General features: G+C 39.8%; 1 protein-coding gene across 2 annotated transcripts in view; it reads left to right on the forward strand.

Annotated features, from left to right (window-relative positions):
* The window catches only part of LOC140741428 (CDK5 and ABL1 enzyme substrate 1-like), a 253,629-nt gene that overhangs the window by 101,000 nt on the left and 126,738 nt on the right, over positions 1-25,891 (forward strand). The gene's annotated exons all lie outside the window — the stretch shown is intronic.

The following is a 25,891-nucleotide window of genomic DNA, read 5'->3' on the forward strand; positions in this document are numbered from 1 at the left end:
ACAGTCAGCAACACTCCTATTCAGAAACATAGAAACATAGGAACCCTACAGTCAGCAACACTCCTATTCCGAAACATAGGAAACCTACAGTCAGCAACACTCCTATTGAGAAACATAGAAACATAGGAAACCTACAGTCAGCAACACTCCTATTCAGAAACATAGGAAACCTACAGTCAGCAACACTCCTATTCCGAAACATAGGAAACCTACAGTCAGCAACACTCCTATTCAGAAACATAGAAACATAGGAAACCTACAGTCAGCAACACTCCTATTCCGAAACATAGGAAACCTACAGTCAGCAACACTCCTATTGAGAAACATAGAAACATAGGAAACCTACAGTCAGCAACACTCCTATTCAGAAACATAGAAACATAGGAAACCTACAGTCAGCAATACTCATATTCAGAAACATAGGAAACCTACAGTCAGCAACACTCCTATTCAGAAACATAGAAACATAGGAAACCTACAGTCAGCAACACACCTATTCAGAAACATAGGAACATAGGAAACCTACAGTCAGCAACACTCCTATTCAGAAACATAGAAACATAGGAAACCTACAGTCAGCAACACTCCTATTCAGAAACATAGGAAACCTACAGTCAGCAACACTCCTATTCAGAAACATAGAAACATAGGAAACCTACAGTCAGCAACACACCTATTCAGAAACATAGGAACATAGGAAACCTACAGTCAGCAACACTCCTATTCAGAAACATAGAAACATAGGAAACCTACAGTCAGCAACACTCCTATTCAGAAACATAGGAAACCTACAGTCAGCAACACTCCTATTCAGAAACATAGAAACATAGGAAACCTACAGTCAGCAACACTCCTATTCAGAAACATAGGAAACCTACAGTCAGCAACACTCCTATTCAGAAACATAGGAAACCTACAGTCAGCAACACTCCTATTCAGAAACATAGAAACATAGGAAACCTACAGTCAGCAACACTCCTATTCAGAAACATAGAAACATAGGAAACCTACAGTCAGCAACACTCCTATTCAGAAACATAGAAACATAGGAAACCTACTGTCAGCAACACACCTATTGAGAAACATAGAAACATAGGAAACCTACAGTCAGCAACACTCCTATTCAGAAACATAGAAACATAGGAAACCTACAGTCAGCAACACTCCTATTCAGAAACATAGGAAACCTACAGTCAGCAACACTCCTATTCAGAAACATATAACCATATAACCATATAACAATCACAGCACGGAAACAGGCCATTCCGGCCCTCCTAGTCCGTGCCGAACTCTTAATCTCACCTAGTCCCACCTACCCGCACTCAGCCCATAACCCTCCACTCCTTTCCTATCCATATACCTATCCAATTTTACCTTAAATGACACAACTGATCTGGCCTCTACTACTTCTACAGGAAGCTCATTCCACACAGCTATCACTCTCTGAGTAAAGAAATACCCCCTCGTGTTTCCCTTAAACTTTTGCCCCCTAACTCTCAAATCATGTCCTCTCGTTTGAATCTCCCCTACTCTCAATGGAAACAGCCTATTCACGTCAACTCTATCTATCCCTCTCAACATTTTAAATACCTCGATCAAATCCCCCCTCAACCTTCTACGCTCCAATGAATAGAGACCTAACTTGTTCAACCTTTCTCTGTAACTTAAGTGCTGAAACCCTGGTAACATCCTAGTAAATCGTCTCTGCACTCTCTCTAATTTATTGATATCTTTCCTATAATTCGGTGACCAGAACTGTACACAATATTCCAAATTTGGCCTTACCAATGCCTTGTACAATTTTAACATTACATCCCAACTTCTGTACTCAATGCTCTGATTTATAAAGGCCAGCGTTCCAAAAGCCTTCTTCACCACCCTATCTACATGAGACTCCACCTTCAGGGAACTATGCACTGTTATTCCTAGATCTCTCTGTTCCACTGCATTCCTCAATGCCCTACCATTTACCCTGTATGTTCTATTTGGATTATTCCTGCCAAAATGTAGAACCTCACACTTCTCAGCATTAAACTCCATCTGCCAACGTTCAGCCCATTCTTCTAACCGGCATAAATCTCCCTGCAAGCTTTGAAAACCCACCTCATTATCCACAACACCTCCTACCTTAGTATCATCAGCATACTTACTAATCCAATTTACCACCCCATCATCCAGATCATTTATGTATATTACAAACAACATTGGGCCCAAAACAGATCCCTGAGGCACCCCGCTAGTCACCGGCCTCCATCCCGATAAACAATTATCCACCACTACTCTCTGGCATCTCCCATCTAGCCACTGTTGAATCCATTTTATTACTCCAGCACTAATACCTAACGACTGAACCTTCTTAACTAACCTTCCATGTGGAACTTTGTCAAAGGCCTTGCTGAAGTCCATATAGACTACATCCACTGCCTTACCCTCGTCAACATTCCTCGTAACTACTTCAAAAAATTCAATAAGGTTTGTCAAACATGACCTTCCACGCACAAATCCATGCTGGCTACTCCTAATCAGATCCTGTCTATCCAGATAATTATAAATACTATCTCTAAGAATACTTTCCATTAATTTACCCACCACTGATGTCAAACTGACAGGTCTATAATTGCCAGGCTTACTTCTAGAACCCTTTTTAAACAATGGAACCACATGAGCAATACGCCAATCCTCCGGCACAATCCCTGTTTCTAATGACATCTGAAAGATCTCCGTCAGAGCTCCTGCTATCTCTACACAAACTTCCCTCAAGGTCCTGGGGAATATCCGGTCAGGACCCGGAGATTTATCCACTTTTAAATTTCTTAAAAGCGCCAGTACTTCCACCTCTTTAATTGTCATAGAAACATAGAATCATAGGAAACCTACAGTCAGCAACACTCCTATTCAGAAACATAGGAAACCAACAGTCAGCAACACTCCTATTCAGAAACATAGAAACATAGGAAACCTACAGTCAGCAACACTCCTATTCAGAAACATAGAAACATAGGAAACCTACAGTCAGCAACACTCCTATTCAGAAACATAGAAACATAGGAAACCTACAGTCAGCAACACTCCTATTCAGAAACATAGAAACATAGGAAACCTACAGTCAGCAACACTCCTATTCAGAAACTTAGGAAACCTACAGTCAGCAACACTGCTATTCAGAAACATAGAAACATAGGAAACCTACAGTCAGCAACACTCCTATTCAGAAATATAGATACATAGGAAACCTACAGTCAGCAACACTCCTATTCAGAAACATAGAAACATAGGAAACCTACAGTCAGCAACACTCCTATTCAGAAACATAGGAAACCTACAGTCAGCAACACTCCTATTCAGAAACATAGGAAACCTACAGTCAGCAACACTGCTATTCAGAAACATAGAAACATAGGAAACCTACAGTCAGCAACACTCCTATTCAGAAACATAGAAACATAGGAAACCTACAGTCAGCAACAATCCTTTTCAGAAACATAGAAACATAGGAGACCTACAGTCAGCAACACTCCTATTCAGAAACATAGAAACATAGGAAACCTACAGTCAGCAACACACCTATTGAGAAACATAGAAACATAGGAAACCTACAGTCAGCAACACTCCTATTCAGAAACATAGGAAACCTACAGTCAGCAACACTCCTATTCAGAAACATAGAAACATAGGAAACCTACAGTCAGCAACACTCCTATTCAGAAACATAGGAAACCTACAGTCAGCAACACTCCTATTCAGAAACATAGAAACAAAGGAAACCTACAGTCAGCAACACTCCTATTCAGAAACATAGGAAACCTACAGTCAGCAACACTCCTATTCAGAAACATAGAAACAAAGGAAACCTACAGTCAGCAACACTCCTATTCAGAAACATAGGAAACCTACAGTCAGCAACACTCCTATTCAGAAACATAGGAAACCTACAGTCAGCAACACTCCTATTCAGAAACATAGGAAACCTACAGTCAGCAACACTCCTATTCAGAAACATAGAAACATAGGAAACCTACAGTCAGCAACACTCCTATTCAGAAACATAGGAAACCTACAGTCAGCAACACTCCTATTCAGAAACAAAGAAACATAGGAAACCTACAGTCAACAACACTCCTATTCAGAAACATAGGAAACCTACAGTCAGCAACACTCCTATTCAGAAACATAGGAAACCTACAGTCAGCAACACACCTATTCAGAAACATAGAAACATAGGAAACCTACAGTCAGCAACACTCCTATTCAGAAACATAGGAAACCTACAGTCAGCAACACTCCTATTCAGAAACATAGAAACATAGGAAACCTACAGTCAGCAACACTCCTATTCAGAAACATAGGAACATAGGAAACCTACAGTCAGCAACACTCCTATTCAGAAACATAGAAACATAGGAAACCTACAGTCAGCAACACTCCTATTCAGAAACATAGGAAACCTACAGTCAGCAACACTGCTATTCAGAAACATAGAAACATAGGAAACCTACAGTCAGCAACACTTCTATTCAGAAACATAGAAACATAGGAAATCTACAGTCAGCAACACTCCTATTCAGAAACATAGGAAACCTACAGTCAGCAACACTGCTATTCAGAAACATAGAAACATAGGAAACCTACAGTCAGCAACACTCCTATTCAGAAACATAGAAACATAGGAAACCTACAGTCAGCAACACACCTATTGAGAAACATAGAAACATAGGAAACCTACAGTCAGCAAAACTCCTATTCAGAAACATAGAAACATAGGAAATCTACAGTCAGCAACACTCCTATTCAGAAACATAGAAACATAGGAAACCTACAGTCAGCAACACTCCTATTCAGAAACATAGAAACATAGGAAACCTACAGTCAGCAACACACCTATTGAGAAACATAGAAACATAGGAAACCTACAGTCAGCAACACTCCTATTCAGAAACATAGAAACATAGGAAACCTACAGTCAGCAACACTCCGATTCAGAAACATAGAAACATAGGAAACCTACAGTCAGCAACACTCCTATTCAGAAACATAGAAACATAGGAAACCTACAGTCAGGAACACTCCTATTCAGAAACATAGGAACATAGGAAACCTACAGTCAGCAACACTCCTATTCAGAAATATAGAAACATAGGAAACCTACAGTCAGCAACACTCCTATTTAGAAACATAGGAAACCTACAGTCAGCAACACTCCTATTCAGAAACATAGGAAACCTACAGTCAGCAACACACCTATTCAGAAACATAGAAACATAGGAAACCTACAGTCAGCAACACTCCTATTCAGAAACATAGGAAACCTACAGTCAGCAACACTCCTATTCAGAAACATAGAAACATAGGAAACCTACAGTCAGCAACACTCCTATTCAGAAACATAGGAAACCTACAGTCAGCAACACTCCTATTCAGAAACATAGAAACATAGGAAACCTACAGTCAGCAACACTCCTATTCAGAAACATAGGAAACCTACAGTCAGCAACATTCCTATTCAGAAACATAGAAACAAAGGAAACCTACAGTCAGCAACACTCCTATTCAGAAACATAGGAAACCTACAGTCAGCAACACTCCTATTCAGAAACATAGAAACAAAGGAAACCTACAGTCAGCAACACTCCTATTCAGAAACATAGGAAACCTACAGTCAGCAACACTCCTATTCAGAAACATAGAAACATAGGAAACCTAGAGTCAGCAACACTCCTATTCAGAAACATAGGAAACCTACAGTCAGCAACACTCCTATTCAGAAACATAGAAACAGAGGAAACCTACAGTCAGCAACACTCCTATTCAGAAACATAGGAAACCTACAGTCAGCAACACTCCTATTCAGAAACATAGGAAACCTACAGTCAGCAACACACCTATTCAGAAACATAGAAACATAGGAAACCTACAGTCAGCAACACTCCTATTCAGAAACATAGGAAACCTACAGTCAGCAGCACTCCTATTCAGAAACATAGAAACATAGGAAACCTACAGTCAGCAACACTCCTATTCAGAAACATAGGAACATAGGAAACCTACAGTCAGCAACACTCCTATTCAGAAACATAGAAACATAGGAAACCTACAGTCAGCAACACTCCTATTCAGAAACATAGGAAACCTACAGTCAGCAACACTGCTATTCAGAAACATAGAAACATAGGAAACCTACAGTCAGCAACACTTCTATTCAGAAACATAGAAACATAGGAAATCTACAGTCAGCAACACTCCAATTCAGAAACATAGGAAACCTACAGTCAGCAACACTGCTATTCAGAAACATAGAAACATAGGAAACCTACAGTCAGCAACACTCCTATTCAGAAACATAGAAACATAGGAAACCTACAGTCAGCAACACACCTATTGAGAAACATAGAAACATAGGAAACCTACAGTCAGTAACACTCCTATTCTGAAACATAGAAACATAGGAAATCTACAGTCAGCAACACTCCTATTCAGAAACATAGAAACATAGGAAACCTACAGTCAGCAACACTCCTATTCAGAAACATAGAAACATAGGAAACCTACAGTCAGGAACACACCTATTGAGAAACATAGAAACATAGGAAACCTACAGTCAGCAACACTCCTATTCAGAAACATAGAAACATAGGAAACCTACAGTCAGCAACACTCCTATTCAGAAACATAGAAACATAGGAAACCTACAGTCAGCAACACTCCTATTCAGAAACATAGAAACATAGGAAACCTACAGTCAGCAACACACCTATTGAGAAACATAGAAACATAGGAAACCTACAGTCAGCAACACTCCTATTCAGAAACATAGAAACATAGGAAACCTACAGTCAGCAACACTCCTATTCAGAAACATAGGAAACCTACAGTCAGCAACACTCCTATTCAGAAACATAGAAACATAGGAAACCTACAGTCAGCAACACTCCTATTCAGAAACATAGAAACATAGGAAACCTACAGTCAGCAACACTCCTATTCAGAAACATAGAAACATAGGAAACCTACAGTCAGCAACACTCCTATTCAGAAACATAGAAACATAGGAAACCTACAGTCAGCAACACTCCTATTCAGAAACTTAGGAAACCTACCGTCAGCAACACTGCTATTCAGAAACATAGAAACATAGGAAACCTACAGTCAGCAACACTCCTATTCAGAAATATAGATACATAGGAAACCTACAGTCAGCAACACTCCTATTCAGAAACATAGGAAACCTACAGTCAGCAACACTCCTATTCAGAAACATAGGAAACCTACAGTCAGCAACACTCCTATTCAGAAACATAGAAACATAGGAAACTTACAGTCAGCAACACTCCTATTCAGAAACATAGGAAACCTACAGTCAGCAACACTCCTTTTCCGAAACATAGGAAACCTACAGTCAGCAACACTCCTATTCAGAAACATAGAAACATAGGAAACCTACAGTCAGCAACACTCCTATTCAGAAACATAGAAACATAGGAAACCTACAGTCAGCAACACTCCTATTCAGAAACATAGAAACATAGGAAACCTACAGTCAGCAACACTCCTATTCAGAAACATAAAAACATAGGAAACCTACAGTCAGCAACACTCCTATTCCGAAACATAGGAAACCTACAGTCAGCAACACTCCTATTCAGAAACATAGAAACATAGGAAACCTACAGTCAGCAACACACCTATTCAGAAACATAAAAACATAGGAAACCTACAGTCAGCAACACTCCTATTCAGAAACATAGAAACATAGGAAACCTACAGTCAGCAAAACTCCTATTCAGAAACATAGAAACATAGGAAACCTACAGTCAGCAACACTCCTATTCAGAAACATAAAAACATAGGAAAACTACAGTCAGCAACACTCCTATTCAGAAACATTGGAAACCTACAGTCAGCAACACTCCTATTCAGAAACATAGGAAACCTACAGTCAGCAACACTCCTATTCAGAAACATAGGAAACCTACAGTCAGCAACACTCCTATTCAGAAACATAGAAACATAGGAAACCTACAGTCAGCAACACTCCTATTCAGAAACATAGGAAACCTACAGTCAGCAACACTCCTATTCAGAAACATAGAAACATAGGAAACCTACAGTCAGCAACACTCCTATTCCGAAACATAGGAAACCTACAGTCAGCAACACTCCTATTCAGAAACATAGGAAACCTACAGTCAGCAACACTCCTATTCAGAAACATAGAAACATAGGAAACCTACAGTCAGCAACACACCTATTGAGAAACATAGAAACATAGGAAACCTACAGTCAGCAACACTCCTATTCAGAAACATAGAAACATAGGAAAACTACAGTCAGCAACACTCCTATTCAGAAACATTGGAAACCTACAGTCAGCAACACTCCTATTCAGAAACATAGGAAACCTACAGTCAGCAACACTCCTATTCAGAAACATAGGAAACCTACAGTCAGCAACACTCCTATTCAGAAACATAGAAACATAGGAAACCTACAGTCAGCAACACTCCTATTTAGAAACATAGGAAACCTACAGTCAGCAACACTCCTATTCAGAAACATAGAAACATAGGAAACCTACAGTCAGCAACACTCCTATTCAGAAACATAGAAACATAGGAAACCTACAGTCAGCAACACTCCTATTCAGAAACATAAAAACAGGAAACCTACAGTCAGCAACACTCCTATTCCGAAACATAGGAAACCTACAGTCAGCAACACTCCTATTCAGAAACATAGAAACATAGGAAACCTACAGTCAGCAACACACCTATTCAGAAACATAAAAACATAGGAAACCTACAGTCAGCAACACTCCTAATCAGAAACATAGGAAACCTACAGTCAGCAACACTCCTATTCCGAAACATAGGAAACCTACAGTCAGCAACACTCCTATTCAGAAACATAGGAAACCTACAGTCAGCAACACTCCTATTCAGAAACATTGAAACATAGGAAACCTACAGTCAGCAACACACCTATTGAGAAACATAGGAAACCTACAGTCAGCAACACTCCTATTCAGAAACATAGAAACATAGGAAACCTACAGTCAGCAACACTCGTATTCTGAAACATAGGAAACCTACAGTCAGCAACACTCCTATTGAGAAACATAGAAACATAGGAAACCTACAGTCAGCAACACTCCTATTCAGAAACATAGAAACATAGGAAACCTACAGTCAGCAACACTCCTATTCAGAAACATAGGAAACCTACAGTCAGCAACACTGCTATTCAGAAACATAGAAACATAGGAAACCTACAGTCAGCAACACTCCTATTCAGAAACATAGAAACATAGGAAACCTACAGTCAGCAACACTCCTATTCAGAAACATAGAAACATAGGAAACCTACAGTCAGCAACACTCCTATTCAGAAACATAGGAAACCTACAGTCAGCAACACTGCTATTCAGAAACATAGAAACATAGGAAACCTACAGTCAGCAACACTCCTATTCAGAAACATAGAAACATAGGAAACCTACAGTCAGCAACACTCCTATTCAGAAACATAGAAACATAGGAAATCTACAGTCAGCAACACTCCTATTCAGAAACATAGAAACATAGGAAACCTACAGTCAGCAACACTCCTATTCAGAAACATAGAAACATAGGAAACCTACAGTCAGCAACACACCTATTGAGAAACATAGAAACATAGGAAACCTACAGTCAGCAACACTCCTATTCAGAAACATAGAAACATAGGAAACCTACAGTCAGCAACACTCCTATTCAGAAACATAGGAAACCTACAGTCAGCAACACTCCTATTCAGAAACATAGAAACATAGGAAACCTACAGTCAGCAACACTCCTATTCAGAAACATAGGAAACCAACAGTCAGCAACACTCCTATTCAGAAACATAGAAACATAGGAAACCTACAGTCAGCAACACTCCTATTCAGAAACATAGGAAACCTACAGTCAGCAACACTCCTATTCAGAAACATAGAAACATAGGAAACCTACAGTCAGCAACACTCCTATTCAGAAACATAGAAACATAGGAAACCTACAGTCAGCAACACTCCTATTCAGAAACATAGAAACATAGGAAACCTACAGTCAGCAACACTCCTATTCAGAAACTTAGGAAACCTACAGTCAGCAACACTGCTATTCAGAAACATAGAAACATAGGAAACCTACAGTCAGCAACACTCCTATTCAGAAATATAGATACATAGGAAACCTACAGTCAGCAACACTCCTATTCAGAAACATAGAAACATAGGAAACCTACAGTCAGCAACACTCCTAGTCCGAAACATAGGAAACCTACAGTCAGCAACACTCCTATTCAGAAACATAGAAACATAGGAAACTTACAGTCAGCAACACTCCTATTCAGAAACATGGAAACATAGGAAACCTACAGTCAGCAACACTCCTATTCCGAAACATAGGAAACCTACAGTCAGCAACACTCCTATTCAGAAACATAGAAACATAGGAAACCTACAGTCAGCAACACTCCTATTCAGAAACATAGAAACATAGGAAACCTACAGTCAGCAACACTCCTATTCAGAAACATAGAAACATAGGAAACCTACAGTCAGCAACACTCCTATTCAGAAACATAAAAACATAGGAAACCTACAGTCAGCAACACTCCTATTCCGAAACATAGGAAACCTACAGTCAGCAACACTCCTATTCAGAAACATAGAAACATAGGAAACCTACAGTCAGCAACACACCTATTCAGAAACATAAAAACATAGGAAACCTACAGTCAGCAACACTCCTATTCAGAAACATAGAAACATAGGAAACCTACAGTCAGCAACACTCCTATTCAGAAACATAGAAACATAGGAAACCTACAGTCAGCAACACTCCTATTCAGAAACATAGAAACATAGGAAACCTACAGTCAGCAACACTCCTATTCAGAAACATAAAAACATAGGAAAACTACAGTCAGCAACACTCCTATTCAGAAACATTGGAAACCTACAGTCAGCAACACTCCTATTCAGAAACATAGGAAACCTACAGTCAGCAACACTCCTATTCAGAAACATAGGAAACCTACAGTCAGCAACACTCCTATTCAGAAACATAGAAACATAGGAAACCTACAGTCAGCAACACTCCTATTCAGAAACATAGGAAACCTACAGTCAGCAACACTCCTATTCAGAAACATAGAAACATAGGAAACCTACAGTCAGCAACACTCCTATTCCGAAACATAGGAAACCTACAGTCAGCAACACTCCTATTCAGAAACATAGGAAACCTACAGTCAGCAACACTCCTATTCAGAAATATAGAAACATAGGAAACCTACAGTCAGCAACACACCTATTGAGAAACATAGAAACATAGGAAACCTACAGTCAGCAACACTCCTATTCAGAAACATAGAAACATAGGAAAACTACAGTCAGCAACACTCCTATTCAGAAACATTGGAAACCTACAGTCAGCAACACTCCTATTCAGAAACATAGGAAACCTACAGTCAGCAACACTCCTATTCAGAAACATAGGAAACCTACAGTCAGCAACACTCCTATTCAGAAACATAGAAACATAGGAAACCTACAGTCAGCAACACTCCTATTTAGAAACATAGGAAACCTACAGTCAGCAACACTCCTATTCAGAAACATAGAAACATAGGAAACCTACAGTCAGCAACACTCCTATTCAGAAACATAGAAACATAGGAAACCTACAGTCAGCAACACTCCTATTCAGAAACATAAAAACATAGGAAACCTACAGTCAGCAACACTCCTATTCCGAAACATAGGAAACCTACAGTCAGCAACACTCCTATTCAGAAACATAGAAACATAGGAAACCTACAGTCAGCAACACACCTATTCAGAAACATAAAAACATAGGAAACCTACAGTCAGCAACACTCCTATTCAGAAACATAGGAAACCTACAGTCAGCAACACTCCTATTCCGAAACATAGGAAACCTACAGTCAGCAACACTCCTATTCAGAAACATAGGAAACCTACAGTCAGCAACACTCCTATTCAGAAACATAGAAACATAGGAAACCTACAGTCAGCAACACACCTATTGAGAAACATAGAAACATAGGAAACCTACAGTCAGCAACACTCCTATTCAGAAACATAGAAACATAGGAAAACTACAGTCAGCAACACTCCTATTCAGAAACATTGGAAACCTACAGTCAGCAACACTCCTATTCAGAAACATAGGAAACCTACAGTCAGCAACACTCCTATTCAGAAACATAGGAAACCTACAGTCAGCAACACTCCTATTCAGAAACATAGAAACATAGGAAACCTACAGTCAGCAACACTCCTATTCAGAAACATAGGAAACCTACAGTCAGCAACACTCCTATTCAGAAACATAGAAACATAGGAAACCTACAGTCAGCAACACTCGTATTCTGAAACATAGGAAACCTACAGTCAGCAACACTCCTATTGAGAAACATAGAAACATAGGAAACCTACAGTCAGCAACACTCCTATTCAGAAACATAGAAACATAGGAAACCTACAGTCAGCAACACTCCTATTCAGAAACATAGGAAACCTACAGTCAGCAACACTGCTATTCAGAAACATAGAAACATAGGAAACCTACAGTCAGCAACACTCCTATTCAGAAACATAGAAACATAGGAAACCTACAGTCAGCAACACTCCTATTCAGAAACATAGGAAACCTACAGTCAGCAACACTCCTATTCAGAAACATAGGAAACCTACAGTCAGCAACACTCCTATTCAGAAACATAGAAACATAGGAAACCTACAGTCAGCAACACTCCTATTCAGAAACATAGGAAACCTACAGTCAGCAACACTCCTATTCAGAAACATAGAAACATAGGAAACCTACAGTCAGCAACACTCCTATTCAGAAACATAGGAAACCTACAGTCAGCAACACTCCTATTCAGAAACATAGAAACATAGGAAACCTACAGTCAGCAACACTCCTATTCAGAAACATAGGAAACCTACAGTCAGCAACACTCCTATTCAGAAACATAGAAACATAGGAAACCTACAGTCAGCAACACTCCTATTCAGAAACATAGGAAACCTACAGTCAGCAACACTCCTATTCAGAAACATAGGAAACCTACAGTCAGCAACACTCCTATTCAGAAACATAGGAAACCTACAGTCAGCAACACTCCTATTCAGAAACATAGAAACATAGGAAACCTACAGTCAGCAACACTCCTATTCAGAAACATAGGAAACCTACAGTCAGCAACACTGCTATTCAGAAACATAGAAACATAGGAAACCTACAGTCAGCAACACTCCTATTGAGAAACATAGAAACATAGGAAACCTACAGTCAGCAACACTCCTATTCAGAAACATAGGAAACCTACAGTCAGCAACACTCCTATTCAGAAACATAGAAACATAGGAAACCTACAGTCAGCAACACTCCTATTCAGAAACATAGGAAACCTACAGTCAGCAACACTCCTATTCAGAAACATAGGAAACCTACAGTCAGCAACACTCCTATTCAGAAACATAGAAACATAGGAAACCTACAGTCAGCAACACTCCTATTCAGAAACATAGGAAACCTACAGTCAGCAACACTCCTATTCCGAAACATAGGAAACCTACAGTCAGCAACACTCCTATTCAGAAACATAGGAAACCTACAGTCAGCAACACTCCTATTCAGAAACATAGGAAACCTACAGTCAGCAACACTCCTATTCAGAAACATAGAAACATAGGAAACCTACAGTGAGCAACACTCCTATTCAGAAACATAGGAAACCTACAGTCAGCAACACTCCTATTCAGAAACATAGAAACATAGGAAACCTACAGTCAGCAACACTCCTATTCAGAAACATAGGAAACCTACAGTCAGCAACACTCCTATTCAGAAACATAGAAGCATAGGAAACCTACAGTCAGCAACACTCCTATTCAGAAACATAGGAAACCTACAGTCAGCAACACTCCTATTCAGAAACATAGAAACATAGGAAACCTACAGTCAGCAACACTCCTATTCAGAAACATAGGAAACCTACAGTCAGCAACACTCCTATTCAGAAACATAGGAAACCTACAGTCAGCAACACTGCTATTCAGAAACATAGAAACATAGGAAACCTACAGTCAGCAACACTCCTATTCAGAAACATAGAAACATAGGAAACCTACAGTCAGCAACACTCCTATTCAGAAACATAGGAAACCTACAGTCAGCAACACTCCTATTCAGAAACATAGAAACATAGGAAACCTACAGTCAGCAACACTCCTATTCAGAAACATAGGAAACCTACAGTCAGCAACACTCCTATTCAGAAACATAGGAAACCTACAGTCAGCAACACTCCTATTCAGAAACATAGAAACATAGGAAACCTACAGTCAGCAACACTCCTATTCAGAAACATAGGAAACCTACAGTCAGCAACACTCCTATTCAGAAACATAGAAACATAGGAAACCTACAGTCAGCAACACTCCTATTCAGAAACATAGGAAACCTACAGTCAGCAACACTCCTATTCAGAAACATAGGAAACCTACAGTCAGCAACACTCCTATTCAGAAACATAGAAACATAGGAAACCTACAGTCAGCAACACTCCTATTCAGAAACATAGGAAACCTACAGTCAGCAACACTCCTATTCAGAAACATAGAAACATAGGAAACCTACAGTCAGCAACACTCCTATTCAGAAACATAGGAAACCTACAGTCAGCAACATTCCTATTCAGAAACATAGGAAACCTACAGTCAGCAACACTCCTATTCAGAAACATAGAAACATAGGAAACCTACAGTCAGCAACACTCCTATTCAGAAACATAGGAAACCTACAGTCAGCAACACTCCTATTCAGAAACATAGGAAACCTACAGTCAGCAACACTCCTATTCAGAAACATAGAAACATAGGAAACCTACAGTCAGCAACACTCCTATTCAGAAACATAGGAACATAGGAAACCTACAGTCAGCAACACACCTATTCAGAAACATAGGAAACCTACAGTCAGCAACACTCCTATTCAGAAACATAGGAACATAGGAAAACTACAGTCAGCAACGCTCCTGTTCAGAAACATAGGAAACCTACAGTCAGCTACACTCCTATTCAGAAACATAGGAAACCTACAGTCAGCAACACACCTATTCAGAAACATAGGAAACCTACAGTCAGCAACACTCCTATTCCGAAACATAGGAAACCTACAGTCAGCAACACTCCTATTCAGAAACATAGAAACATAGGAAACCTACAGTCAGCAACACCTCTATTCCGAAACATAGGAAACCTACAGTCAGCAACAATCCTATTCAGAATCGTAGAAACAGGAAACCTACAGTCAGCATCACTCCTATTCCGAAACATAGGAAACCTACAGTCAGCAACACTCCTATTCAGAAACATAGAAACATAGGAAACCTACAGTCAGCAACACTCCTATTCCGAAACATAGGAAACCTACAGTCAGCAACACTCCTATTCAGAAACATAGGAAACCTACAGTCAGCAACACTCCTATTCAGAAATATAGAAACATAGGAAACCTACAGTCAGCAACACACCTATTGAGAAACATAGAAACATAGGAAACCTACAGTCAGCAACACTCCTATTCAGAAACATAGAAACATAGGAAAACTACAGTCAGCAACACTCCTATTCAGAAACATTGGAAACCTACAGTCAGCAACACTCCTATTCAGAAACATAGGAAACCTACAGTCAGCAACACTCCTATTCAGAAACATAGGAAACCTACAGTCAGCAACACTCCTATTCAGAAACATAGAAACATAGGAAACCTACAGTCAGCAACACTCCTATTTAGAAACATAGGAAACCTACAGTCAGCAACACTCCTATTCAGAAACATAGAAACATAGGAAACCTACAGTCAGCAACACTCCTATTCAGAAACATAGAAACATAGGAAACCTACAGTCAGCAACACTCCTATTCAGAAACATAAAAACATAGGAAACCTACAGTCAGCAACACTCCTATTCCGAAACATAGGAAACCTACAGTCAGCAATACTCCTATTCAGAAACATAGAAACATAGGAAACCTACAGTCAGCAACACACCTATTCAGAAACATAAAAACATAGGAAACCTACAGTCAGCAACACTCCTATTCAGAAACATAGGAAACCTACAGTCAGCAACACTCCTATTCCGAAACATAGGAAACCTACAGTCAGCAACACTCCTATTCAGAAACATAGGAAACCTACAGTCAGCAACACTCCTATTCAGAAACATAGAAACATAGGAAACCTACAGTCAGCAACACACCTATTGAGAAACATAGAAACATAGGAAACCTACAGTCAGCAACACTCCTATTCAGAAACATAGAAACATAGGAAAACTACAGTCAGCAACACTCCTATTCAGAAACATTGGAAACCTACAGTCAGCAACACTCCTATTCAGAAACATAGGAAACCTACAGTCAGCAACACTCCTATTCAGAAACATAGGAAACCTACAGTCAGCAACACTCCTATTCAGAAACATAGAAACATAGGAAACCTACAGTCAGCAACACTCCTATTCAGAAACATAGGAAACCTACAGTCAGCAACACTCCTATTCAGAAACATAGAAACATAGGAAACCTACAGTCAGCAACACTCCTATTCAGAAACATAGGAAACCTACAGTCAGCAACACTCCTATTCAGAAACATAGGAAACCTACAGTCAGCAACACTCCTATTCAGAAACATAGGAAACCTACAGTCAGCAACACTCCTATTCAGAAACATAGGAAACCTACAGTCAGCAACACTCCTATTCAGAAACATAGAAACATAGGAAACCTACAGTCAGCAACACTCGTATTCTGAAACATAGGAAACCTACAGTCAGCAACACTCCTATTGAGAAACATAGAAACATAGGAAACCTACAGTCAGCAACACTCCTATTCAGAAACATAGGAAACCTACAGTCAGCAACACTGCTATTCAGAAACATAGAAACATAGGAAACCTACAGTCAGCAACACTCCTATTCAGAAACATAGAAACATAGGAAACCTACAGTCAGCAACACTCCTATTCAGAAACATAGGAAACCTACAGTCAGCAACACTGCTATTCAGAAACATAGAAACATAGGAAACCTACAGTCAGCAACACTCCTATTCAGAAACATAGAAACATAGGAAACCTACAGTCAGCAACACTCCTATTCAGAAACATAGGAAACCTACAGTCAGCAACACTCCTATTCAGAAACATAGGAAACCTACAGTCAGCAACACTCCTATTCAGAAACATAGAAACATAGGAAACCTACAGTCAGCAACACTCCTATTCAGAAACATAGGAAACCTACAGTCAGCAACACTCCTATTCAGAAACATAGAAACATAGGAAACCTACAGTCAGCAACACTCCTATTCAGAAACATAGGAAACCTACAGTCAGCAACACTCCTATTCAGAAACATAGAAACATAGGAAACCTACAGTCAGCAACACTCCTATTCAGAAACATAGGAAACCTACAGTCAGCAACACTCCTATTCAGAAACATAGAAACATAGGAAACCTACAGTCAGCAACACTCCTATTCAGAAACATAGGAAACCTACAGTCAGCAACACTCCTATTCAGAAACATAGGAAACCTACAGTCAGCAACACTCCTATTCAGAAACATAGGAAACCTACAGTCAGCAACACTCCTATTCAGAAACATAGAAACATAGGAAACCTACAGTCAGCAACACTCCTATTCAGAAACATAGGAAACCTACAGTCAGCAACACTGCTATTCAGAAACATAGAAACATAGGAAACCTACAGTCAGCAACACTCCTATTCAGAAACATAGAAACATAGGAAACCTACAGTCAGCAACACTCCTATTCAGAAACATAGGAAACCTACAGTCAGCAACACTCCTATTCAGAAACATAGGAAACCTACAGTCAGCAACACTCCTATTCAGAAACATAGAAACATAGGAAACCTACAGTCAGCAACACTCCTATTCAGAAACATAGGAAACCTACAGTCAGCAACACTCCTATTCAGAAACATAGAAACATAGGAAACCTACAGTCAGCAACACTCCTATTCAGAAACATAGGAAACCTACAGTCAGCAACACTCCTATTCAGAAACATAGAAACATAGGAAACCTACAGTCAGCAACACTCCTATTCAGAAACATAGGAAACCTACAGTCAGCAACACTCCTATTCAGAAACATAGAAACATAGGAAACCTACAGTCAGCAACACTCCTATTCAGAAACATAGGAAACCTACAGTCAGCAACACTCCTATTCAGAAACATAGGAAACCTACAGTCAGCAACACTCCTATTCAGAAACATAGAAACATAGGAAACCTACAGTCAGCAACACTCCTATTCAGAAACATAGGAAACCTACAGTCAGCAACACTCCTATTCAGAAACATAGAAACATAGGAAACCTACAGTCAGCAACACTCCTATTCAGAAACATAGGAAACCTACAGTCAGCAACACTCCTATTCAGAAACATAGAAACATAGGAAACCTACAGTCAGCAACACTCCTATTCAGAAACATAGGAAACCTACAGTCAGCAACACTCCTATTCAGAAACATAGGAAACCTACAGTCAGCAACACTCCTATTCAGAAACATAGAAACATAGGAAACCTACAGTCAGCAACACTCCTATTCAGAAACATAGGAAACCTACAGTCAGCAACACTCCTATTCAGAAACATAGAAACATAGGAAACCTACAGTCAGCAACACTCCTATTCAGAAACATAGGAAACCTACAGTCAGCAACACTCCTATTCAGAAACATAGGAAACCTACAGTCAGCAACACTGCTATTCAGAAACATAGAAACATAGGAAACCTACAGTCAGCAACACTCCTATTCAGAAACATAGAAACATAGGAAACCTACAGTCAGCAACACTCCTATTCAGAAACATAGAAACATAGGAAACCTACAGTCAGCAACACTCCTATTCAGAAACATAGGAAACCTACAGTCAGCAACACTCCTATTCAGAAACATAGAAACATAGGAAACCTACAGTCAGCAACACTCCTATTCAGAAACATAGGAAACCTACAGTCAGCAACACTCCTATTCAGAAACATAGAAACATAGGAAACCTACAGTCAGCAACACTCCTATTCAGAAACATAGGAAACCTACAGTCAGCAACACTCCTATTCAGAAACATAGGAAACCTACAGTCAGCAACACTCCTATTCAGAAACATAGGAAACCTACAGTCAGCAACACTCCTATTCAGAAACATAGAAACATAGGAAACCTACAGTCAGCAACACTCCTATTCAGAAACATAGAAACATAGGAAACCTACAGTCAGCAACACTCCTATTCAGAAACATAGGAAACCTACAGTCAGCAACACTCCTATTCAGAAACATAGGAAACCTACAGTCAGCAACACTCCTATTCAGAAACATAGAAACATAGGAAACCTACAGTCAGCAACACTCCTATTCAGAAACATAGGAAACCTACAGTCAGCAACACTCCTATTCAGAAACATAGAAACATAGGAAACCTACAGTCAGCAACACTCCTATTCAGAAACATAGGAAACCTACAGTCAGCAACACTCCTATTCAGAAACATAGGAAACCTACAGTCAGCAACACTCCTATTCAGAAACATAGAAACATAGGAAACCTACAGTCAGCAACACTCCTATTTAGAAACATAGGAAACCTACAGTCAGCAACACTCCTATTCAGAAACATAGAAACATAGGAAACCTACAGTCAGCAACACTCCTATTCAGAAACATAGAAACATAGGAAACCTACAGTCAGCAACACTCCTATTCAGAAACATAAAAACATAGGAAACCTACAGTCAGCAACACTCCTATTCCGAAACATAGGAAACCTACAGTCAGCAACACTCCTATTCAGAAACATAGAAACATAGGAAACCTACAGTCAGCAACACACCTATTCAGAAACATAAAAACATAGGAAACCTACAGTCAGCAACACTCCTATTCAGAAACATAGGAAACCTACAGTCAGCAACACTCCTATTCCGAAACATAGGAAACCTACAGTCAGCAACACTCCTATTCAGAAACATAGGAAACCTACAGTCAGCAACACTCCTATTCAGAAACATAGAAACATAGGAAACCTACAGTCAGCAACACACCTATTGAGAAACATAGAAACATAGGAAACCTACAGTCAGCAACACTCCTATTCTGAAACATAGAAACATAGGAAAACTACAGTCAGCAACACTCCTATTCAGAAACATTGGAAACCTACAGTCAGCAACACTCCTATTCAGAAACATAGGAAACCTACAGTCAGCAACACTCCTATTCAGAAACATAGGAAACCTACAGTCAGCAACACTCCTATTCAGAAACATAGAAACATAGGAAACCTACAGTCAGCAACACTCCTATTCAGAAACATAGGAAACCTACAGTCAGCAACACTCCTATTCAGAAACATAGAAACATAGGAAACCTACAGTCAGCAACACTCGTATTCTGAAACATAGGAAACCTACAGTCAGCAACACTCCTATTGAGAAACATAGAAACATAGGAAACCTACAGTCAGCAACACTCCTATTCAGAAACATAGAAACATAGGAAACCTACAGTCAGCAACACTCCTATTCAGAAACATAGGAAACCTACAGTCAGCAACACTGCTATTCAGAAACATAGAAACATAGGAAACCTACAGTCAGCAACACTCCTATTCAGAAACATAGAAACATAGGAAACCTACAGTCAGCAACACTCCTATTCAGAAACATAGGAAACCTACAGTCAGCAACACTCCTATTCAGAAACATAGGAAACCTACAGTCAGCAACACTCCTATTCAGAAACATAGAAACATAGGAAACCTACAGTCAGCAACACTCCTATTCAGAAACATAGGAAACCTACAGTCAGCAACACTCCTATTCAGAAACATAGAAACATAGGAAACCTACAGTCAGCAACACTCCTATTCAGAAACATAGGAAACCTACAGTCAGCAACACTCCTATTCAGAAACATAGAAACATAGGAAACCTACAGTCAGCAACACTCCTATTCAGAAACATAGGAAACCTACAGTCAGCAACACTCCTATTCAGAAACATAGAAACATAGGAAACCTACAGTCAGCAACACTCCTATTCAGAAACATAGGAAACCTACAGTCAGCAACACTCCTATTCAGAAACATAGGAAACCTACAGTCAGCAACACTCCTATTCAGAAACATAGGAAACCTACAGTCAGCAACACTCCTATTCAGAAACATAGAAACATAGGAAACCTACAGTCAGCAACACTCCTATTCAGAAACATAGGAAACCTACAGTCAGCAACACTGCTATTCAGAAACATAGAAACATAGGAAACCTACAGTCAGCAACACTCCTATTGATAAACATAGAAACATAGGAAACCTACAGTCAGCAACACTCCTATTCAGAAACATAGGAAACCTACAGTCAGCAACACTCCTATTCAGAAACATAGAAACATAGGAAACCTACAGTCAGCAACACTCCTATTCAGAAACATAGGAAACCTACAGTCAGCAACACTCCTATTCAGAAACATAGGAAACCTACAGTCCGCAACACTCCTATTCAGAAACATAGAAACATAGGAAACCTACAGTCAGCAACACTCCTATTCAGAAACATAGGAAACCTACAGTCAGCAACACTCCTATTCCGAAACATAGGAAACCTACAGTCAGCAACACTCCTATTCAGAAACATAGGAAACCTACAGTCAGCAACACTCCTATTCAGAAACATAGGAAACCTACAGTCAGCAACACTCCTATTCAGAAACATAGAAACATAGGAAACCTACAGTGAGCAACACTCCTATTCAGAAACATAGGAAACCTACAGTCAGCAACACTCCTATTCAGAAACATAGAAACATAGGAAACCTACAGTCAGCAACACTCCTATTCAGAAACATAGGAAACCTACAGTCAGCAACACTCCTATTCAGAAACATAGAAGCATAGGAAACCTACAGTCAGCAACACTCCTATTCAGAAACATAGGAAACCTACAGTCAGCAACACTCCTATTCAGAAACATAGAAACATAGGAAACCTACAGTCAGCAACACTCCTATTCAGAAACATAGGAAACCTACAGTCAGCAACACTCCTATTCAGAAACATAGGAAACCTACAGTCAGCAACACTGCTATTCAGAAACATAGAAACATAGGAAACCTACAGTCAGCAACACTCCTATTCAGAAACATAGAAACATAGGAAACCTACAGTCAGCAACACTCCTATTCAGAAACATAGGAAACCTACAGTCAGCAACACTCCTATTCAGAAACATAGAAACATAGGAAACCTACAGTCAGCAACACTCCTATTCAGAAACATAGGAAACCTACAGTCAGCAACACTCCTATTCAGAAACATAGGAAACCTACAGTCAGCAACACTCCTATTCAAAAACATAGAAACATAGGAAACCTACAGTCAGCAACACTCCTATTCAGAAACATAGGAAACCTACAGTCAGCAACACTCCTATTCAGAAACATAGAAACATAGGAAACCTACAGTCAGCAACACTCCTATTCAGAAACATAGGAAACCTACAGTCAGCAACACTCCTATTCAGAAACATAGGAAACCTACAGTCAGCAACACTCCTATTCAGAAACATAGGAAACCTACAGTCAGCAACACTCCTATTCAGAAACATAGGAAACCTACAGTCAGCAACACTCCTATTCAGAAACATAGAAACATAGGAAACCTACAGTCAGCAACACTCCTATTCAGAAACATAGGAAACCTACAGTCAGCAACACTCCTATTCAGAAACATAGGAAACCTACAGTCAGCAACACTCCTATTCAGAAACATAGAAACATAGGAAACCTACAGTCAGCAACACTCCTATTCAGAAACATAGGAAACCTACAGTCAGCAACACTCCTATTCAGAAACATAGGAAACCTACAGTCAGCAACACTCCTATTCAGAAACATAGAAACATAGGAAACCTACAGTCAGCAACACTCCTATTCAGAAACATAGGAACATAGGAAACCTACAGTCAGCAACACACCTATTCAGAAACATAGGAAACCTACAGTCAGCAACACTCCTATTCAGAAACATAGGAACATAGGAAAACTACAGTCAGCAACGCTCCTGTTCAGAAACATAGGAAACCTACAGTCAGCTACACTCCTATTCAGAAACATAGGAAACCTACAGTCAGCAACACACCTATTCAGAAACATAGGAAACCTACAGTCAGCAACACTCCTATTCCGAAACATAGGAAACCTACAGTCAGCAACACTCCTATTCAGAAACATAGAAACATAGGAAACCTACAGTCAGCAACACCTCTATTCCGAAACATAGGAAACCTACAGTCAGCAACACTCCTATTCGGAATCGTAGAAACAGGAAACCTACAGTCAGCATCACTCCTATTCCGAAACATAGGAAACCTACAGTCAGCAACACTCCTATTCAGAAATATAGGAACATAGGAAGCCTACAGTCAGCAACACTCCTATTCAGAAACATAGGAAACTGACAGTCAGCAACAGACCTATTCAGAAACATAGAAACATAGGAAACCTACAGTCAGCAACACTCCTATTCAGAAACATAGAAACATAGGAAACCTACAGTCAGCAACACTCCTATTCAGAAACATATGAAACCTACAGTCAGCAACACTCCTATTCAGAAACATAGGAAACCTACAGTCAGCAACACTCCTATTCAGAAACATAGGAAACCTACAGTCAGCAACACTCCTATTGAGAAACATAGAAACATAGGAAACCTACAGTCAGCAACACTCCTATTCAGAAACATAGAAACATAGGAAACCTACGTCAGCAACACTCCTATTCAGAAACATAGAAACATAAGAAACCTACAGTCAGCAACACTCCTATTCAGAAACATAGAAACATAGGAAACCTACAGTCAGCAACACTCCTATTCAGAAACATAGGAAACCTACAGTCAGCAACACTGCTATTCAGAAACATAGAAACATAGGAAACCTACAGTCAGCAACACTCCTATTCAGAAACATAGGAAACCTACAGTCAGCAACACTCCTATTCAGAAACATAGAAACATAGGAAACCTACAGTCAGCAACACTCCTATTCAGAAACATAGAAACATAGGAAACCTACAGTCAGCAATACTCATATTCAGAAACATAGGAAACCTACAGTCAGCAACACTCCTATTCAGAAACATAGAAACATAGGAAACCTACAGTCAGCAACACACCTATTCAGAAACATAGGAACATAGGAAACCTACAGTCAGCAACACTCCTATTCAGAAACATAGGAAACCTACAGTCAGCAACACATCTATTCAGAAACATAGGAAACCTACAGTCAGCAACACTCCTATTCAGAAACATAGTAAACCTACAGTCAGCAACACTCCTATTCAGAAACATAGGAACATAGGAAACCTACAGTCAGCAACACTCCTATTCAGAAACATAGAAGCATAGGAAACCTACAGTCAGCAACACTCCTATTCAGAAACATAGGAAACCTACAGTCAGCAACACTCCTATTCAGAAACATAGAAACATAGGAAACCTACAGTCAGCAACACTCCTATTCAGAAACATAGGAAACCTACAGTCAGCAACACTCCTATTCAGAAACATAGAAACATAGGAAACCTACAGTCAGCAACACTCCTATTCAGAAACATAGAAACATAGGAAACCTACAGTCAGCAACACTCCTATTCAGAAACATAGAAACATAGGAAACCTACAGTCAGCAACACTCCTATTCAGAAACATAGGAAACCTACAGTCAGCAACACTCCTATTCAGAAACATAGGAAACCTACAGTCAGCAACACTCCTATTCAGAAACATAGGAACATAGGAAACCTACAGTCAGCAACACTCCTATTCAGAAACATAGAAACATAGGAAACCTACAGTCAGCAACACTCTTATTCAGAAACATAGGAAACCTACAGTCAGCAACACTCCTATTCAGAAACATAGAAACATAGAAAACCTACAGTCAGCAGTACACCTATTTAAAAACGTAAAACATAGAAAACCTGCAGCACAATACAGGCCCTTTGGCCCACAATGCTGTGTCAAACATGTACTTTCTTTAGAAATTACCTAGGGTTACAAATAGCCCTCTATTTTTTTAAACTCCATGTATCTAGACTGGAGTCTCTTAAAGGACCCCATCGTATCCGCCTCCACCACTGTTGCCAGCAGCCCATTCCACGCACTCACCACTCTCTGCGTAAAAAACTTAACCCTGAAATCTCCTCTGTACCTAATTCCAAGACCTTAAAACTGTGTACTCTTGTGGCAACCATTTCAGCCCTGGGAAAAAGTCTCTGACTATCCACACGATCAATGCCTCTCATCATCTTATACACCTCTAAAAGGTCACCTCTCATCCTCTGCTGCTCTTTAACCCTGGCCTAATCCCAGGACAATTTGCAATGATCAATTAACTTACTAAATAATACATCTTTGGAATGTCAGAGGAAGCCAGAGAACCCAGAGGGGACACACGTGGTCACGGGGGCAATGTACAATCTCCTTACAGACAGCGGTGAAAATTGAAGCTGGGTCATTGGCACGATAATAGCGTTACACTAACTGCTACACTACTATGCTATCCTGCATGACCTAGGTGATCATTGTGTGATTTGTAGAAGGTGGAATGATGGAACGAGGCAACAGGCTAGCTCCCTGGTAACAGGTGAAATGGGATGAGGCATCAGGCTAGTTCCCTGGTAACAGGTGAAATGGGACGAGGCATCAGGCTAGCTCCCTGG

The sequence above is a fragment of the Hemitrygon akajei genome, chromosome 1, assembly GCF_048418815.1.
Source record: "Hemitrygon akajei chromosome 1, sHemAka1.3, whole genome shotgun sequence".
Classification (NCBI taxonomy): Eukaryota; Metazoa; Chordata; class Chondrichthyes; order Myliobatiformes; family Dasyatidae; genus Hemitrygon; species Hemitrygon akajei.